The 5204-nt window shown below is 61.0% G+C and overlaps 1 pseudogene across 1 annotated transcript; it reads right to left on the bottom strand.

Annotated features, from left to right (window-relative positions):
* Nucleotides 1-222: 222 nt before the first annotated feature.
* On the bottom strand, nucleotides 223-3397 carry LOC144578208 (uncharacterized; annotated as a pseudogene). Its single transcript, XR_013523614.1, has 2 exons — nucleotides 2853-3397; nucleotides 223-2688 (listed from the first exon to the last, which is right to left on the bottom strand). The product of XR_013523614.1 is annotated as an uncharacterized LOC144578208 (transcript).
* Nucleotides 3398-5204: the final 1807 nt, after the last annotated feature.

Below are 5204 nucleotides of genomic sequence, written 5' to 3'. Positions count from 1 at the left end.
GCTGAAGCCCTGCAGCTCCTGCCCAGGTGAGGCTGACACCCCAGCCGGCTCCCTTCCTGGAGCCACCCTGTACCTGGTGAAAGCTGAGCTAAGTAAATACCAGACCCTTCCACCTCCTCCTGCTGTATGGGGCTGTCATCAGGCGTGATGGAGGAACCACATTTTGGGTGGGGTCCCTCCTGTTTTTCCAGAGTGACCACAGCACTGCTATTTCCTCTTTTTTCTTTCTTTCTTATTTATTTATTTAACAGAGCAAGGAGTCTTGCTCTGTTGCCCAGGCTGGAGTGCAGTGGTGCCATGTCTGCTCACTGCGGCCTCTGCCGCCTGGGCTCACGTGATCCTCCCACGTCAGCCTCCCGAGTAGCTGGGATTACAGGTGCATGCCTCCTTGCCCCACTGATGTTTGTGTTTTCAGTAGAGATGGAGTTTCGCCATGTTGCCCAGGCTGGTCTTGAACTCCTGACCTCAAGTGATCTGCCCGAATCAGTCTCCCAAAGTGCTGGGATTACAGGCATGAGCCACCGTGCCCGGCCAGCACTCCCCTATTTCTGGTCCAACTGCATTGCCATCCAAAAAAAACGCGCCTCGGTCACGTTCACAGACCCATCCGTCTGCATAGACATGTGTCTCTGAGTCTGCACCGTAAGTCACTGCATTGAAAAAAGAAGCAGAGGCACAGCAGATGCCTGCAGGTTCAAGTCACCTCCCTTTGGAAGCAAAGACCCAGCACTAGGAGAGGCCCGGGGCTCTGAGTGTGCGTCGCCCCCAGGGGCACATCGGCAGTCCCACCCTGGGGACTGCGTCCAACCACAGCACCACAGACCCTTCACCATGTCCAGGACACCCTTGGTCAGGACACCGGCGGAGGCTGGGACTCCTCCTCGTTCACCGTGGTGGCCCCAAATGCCAGCTCATGGTAAGGCGGTGTCCTATACACACAAATTCACTAGAGTTTCTGGAAGCTGAAGGGTCCTGAGGTGGCATTCCAGCTCCTTGGAAGGTGCAGCCTCTGAGGCTCCATCTTTGCTTTGCAGAGCTCCAGCCCAGGGACTCACAACTTTCTATTCTGACAAGAGAACATTTCCGCACGAGGACCTAGCTCTGTCCCTTGTGTTCTGCAAAGGACCGGGTCATAAATGGTGCAGCTCCTTGGGCCACCCAGGCCCTGTGGAAGGAACTGGTCTCTGCCTTCGTGGGGGATACAGCTGCGCATGGCCTGCGGACGTGCTCCAGGAAGGCGCCTGCGGGGGTGGCTGTGAACTCCCGCTGTCCCCAGCACATTCCCTGTTGACACATCCTGCCTGGGAGACGTCTCCACAATCAGCCGGCATGCTCCAGAGTGAGGGGGAGAAGGGAAGGAGGGAGGTGAGGGGGCACAGAGGAAGCCATCACTTCTCTCTGACCTGCCTGTGCCCAGCATGCCTCGTGACAGCCCTGCGGGGTCATGCACGTGAGAGGAGACTGAGTTGGGAGAAGTGAGAAATAAACATTGAATGTGAATTCAATTCACACTGAATTTCCTCCAGTACAAAATGTGGATTTCATATCAGTATCTTGTGTAACCGCCACTATCGTTATGCCTTTTATTCAGCCACTAAACAGTGTCCGATTCCCAGCTTCTGGGGTACACAGAGGCCCTGGTCCCCCCACCCGCCAGGAGCGAGGGGTGCACTAGGCAGGCCTGGTGTGGCCCCTGCAATCAAGTCTCTAGTGGGGATGACAGCCACGGAGCCTGAAAAGGGGTTCCATGGTGTCTGCAGATTCTCACCAGTGAGGGCTGAGCCCCAGCAAGCAGCACCCGCCAGACACACAGTGTCCAGAGGATGGGGCCACCTCAGATTCCCACAGCTGGAGACGCTGACCTGGACAAGGGCGGGGGAAGGGACAGGAGCTCTAAAGACCCACGGTACGGCCCTGCGGGCAAACTGGCCAAGAGCCCCCTGGCACCACAAATGGGCCCTGAGGTCCAGGGCTGGAGGAGCAGGGCGGGGAGCCCAGGGAGCCGGGGACAGACACGGGCACCCACTGCCTACGTCACCATCCTCGGTGCCGCCCACATGCGGGTGCCTCGCTGGGTCCCACCACCCCAAATCCCAGTGCCACAGCTGGGCCCACAGCTCTGCCGCCCCCCACCCCCCACCCCGTGTGGCACCCAGGCCCTGCTGGCACAAGGCCACGGCTAATCTGCTCTCAGAGGAAGCTGCGGAGGCAGCCCTGCCCTCCGTGTTTCCCAAGCCCCTTATCCCAGCAGATTCCTCCCGGGGAAGATAAGCTCCCAGCTTAGCCGGGGCGGTGGGAAGTCAGGGCCGCTTCCTTAATTGGCATTTTCCAGTTGAGAGAACATTCTCCACCTTTTTCACTTGGATCAGCTAATTGCCAAATGTTTTCATTTTTGAGAAGAAGTAAAATTGCAGAGATTTGGGATTTAGGGAAGGAATGCAAGGATCAATTTTGCCCAATTACGAAATGTCTCGGCGGTCACTGTGACGGGTCCCAGAGTCGGCCATGTGGACCCCGGGGCCTCCCGGGCGGTGGGGGCCGGGGGCTCAGATGCAGATGTTTACCTGATGTCGTGGGCCTGAATCTGGTTTACATTGGAAATCAGACTGTTTACAGGACCGCCCAGCTGCCTCTTCCTCTGGCTCTCCTTCACTTTGCCGTAATGTTCTGCAGGTCTCGCTGGGGTCTCTGTGGGAATATCTGTGACATGGAGGGAGCCAGGCCAACCCCAGACGGCCCCATCTGAGGACACCAGCTCACGGCCTGGCCCCTGGGTGGGCAGCCGGGCCCGGGGTGGCCGTGGAGATGGGGAGGGTCTGGGGCCCCTGGGATGGGGGTGGGAGCACACGGGCAGTCGGCTCTGCTGCAGGGCTCCAGCGGAGGACGGGGAGCCTTCTCCATCCCTGAAAGCCATGGAGGACACAGTGGACCCATCAGGACGTTGGGACCCTCTAGTGTGTTCTGGAAGCAGAGGCTGGGCGTGGGCACGGGAAGCTGTGATCGTCCCCACACCGAGAGGCCCACAGGGCCCCAAGTAGCCAGGTGCCAGTGGCAAGGCAAGGCCCAGTCCTGTGCCAGGGAAGAAGGGGAGGCGTGGGGGCCACAGACAGGGCGTCCAGGAGGGCAGAGCCACTGCAGGGACAGCTGCTCCTGGCACGTGGGCTTCACCCCAGCAACCCTCTGCATTGCCCCTCTGACAGCCGCCGCCTTCCACCCCCCAGAACCTTGAGCTGCTGTGTCGGCTCCGGAGGCTGCGGCCCCAGCCACGGGGGCTGTAGCTGCCATGGGCTGAGACCCTGCTGCTCTCTGTGGAGACACTGACGTCCTTCCCAGACCTCCCGGGCCCACCCTCAGCCTCCAGGTGCTGACCAGGCTTCCCAGGCTGACAGAGCTCAGGGCGTCCTCCTCCAGGACACGGAACGGGCGTCCATGGCCACCAACTCCTCCCTGGGCCGGCCTCCCCTCCGCCCTGTCCCTTTGCTGCCATGGCCTCCTCCGTCCTCCCTGCAGATGCAGAGAACGGTCCCATCCTCAGCTGCCTGGCCTTCTGCCTCCTTGGGAGGTTCTGACCTGGGGGCTGCATCCTCTCTGGTCCGGGCCTTCCCGCCCTGGCCTCCCTCTGGGCTCAGGGAGCTGGGGCCACACAGGCCTGAGAGCCTGGTCTGCCCAGGACAGGCCCCACTCCTCCTGCTCCCAGGAGCGCCCGCAGCCCTCCCAGGTTCCTCGGGTGTCTCCTGCAAGCAGCTTCGTCCAGTCCCAGCCTCCCCCTCCGCCCTCTGGAAGGGCAGCCACACTCCCTGCCCTTCCTCCCCCTCCGCTCAGCCCTGCAAAGCCTCCCACCAAGCCTGACACCTGGGCCTCTGTCACCCACTCTCCAGGAGCCTCCTCCACATGGCAGTGACCTCTGACCTCTGTTTCAAACCCATTGCTCCAGGGCTCACCCAGCATGGCGTCCAGACGGTGCCAGAGTGTTCCAGGCCTGGGCACCACACTCACTGCAGAGCTGGCCTGAGACTCAGCTGCCGGGAGCCCCATGAGATCTGCTTTCTGAATCTCATCGTCACCTGCCTGGGCATCCAGGCCACAGGCCCCGTAGTCATACGGGCACCGACCCCTGTCACAGCCCCCAAATCCCACCTGAGAGCGGCCCATCAAGCAGCCCCGTACATTAGACGCCTCTAAGTTCAGCCGTGATGCCCTCTCATCCCGGCCCTCGCGTCTTCTCCCTGGACACCTGCTGCTCCCTCTAGCTGTGCCCTCCACGGTGACTCCAGACACGCACATTCAGCCTCTTCCCTCCAGGACCGAACTCCCCAGCAGCTCCCATGGCCCCCAGGATGCCATCCAGCTCCTCAGCCCAGCAGCAAAGACACAGAATGGCTTCCCAGCCCATCGCTCCCCTCCGGAGAATGAGGCCTTCGCCCTCCACACACCATCTGCTGTCCCCTCCCCAGCCCCCATGAGGAACCCCAACCAGAGACACCAACAGCCACCACCCTGTCCTGACTTTCACCCCGTCCCGAATCACAGGACGAAGGAGGTTGCCCCGAAAGAGTCACTTCCAGACTCACTTCCAGCTAGCCAAGGACACATGCCTGCCGTGGGCAGAACTGGAGGACTGGGGGCACGCTGTCAGTCAGCCTAGCAGGCTGGACTTGCTTCCTTCCCTCCTTCCTTACCTCCCTCCTTCCTTCCTTCCCTCCTTCCTTCCTTCCCTCCCTCCCTCCCTCCCTCCCTCCCTCCCTCCCTCCCTCCTTCCTTCCTTCCTTCCTTCCTTCCTTCCTTCCTTCCTTCCTTCCTTCCCTCCCTCCCTCCCTCCTTCCTTCCTTCCCTCCCTCCCTCCCTCCCTCCTTCCCTCCTTCCTTCCCTCCTTCCTTCCCTCCTTCCTTCCCTCTTTCCTTCCTTCCTTCCTTCCTTCCTTCCTTCCTTCCTTCCTTCCTTCCTTCCTCCCTTCCTCCCTTCCTCCCTTCCTCCCTTCCTCCCTTCCTCCCTTCCCTCCCTCCCTCCCTCCCTCCCTCCCTCCCTCCCTCCCTCCCTCCTTCCTTCCTTCCTTCCTTCCTTCCTTCCTTCCTTCCTTCCTTCCTTCCTTCCGTCCTCCCGCCTTCCCTCCGTTTCTCCTTCCCTCCTCCCTGGGGTAGAATACGGTGCCTGAGGTTTCCCGTCTGAGCCATGCTGAGGGCCCAGCTCGTGGCACTGAGAAGATT

Source organism: Callithrix jacchus, chromosome 10 (assembly GCF_049354715.1).
Source record: "Callithrix jacchus isolate 240 chromosome 10, calJac240_pri, whole genome shotgun sequence".
Classification (NCBI taxonomy): Eukaryota; Metazoa; Chordata; class Mammalia; order Primates; family Cebidae; genus Callithrix; species Callithrix jacchus.
The sequence above is the reverse complement of the archived record's forward strand: the minus strand, read 5'-3'. Positions and strand labels throughout refer to the sequence as shown.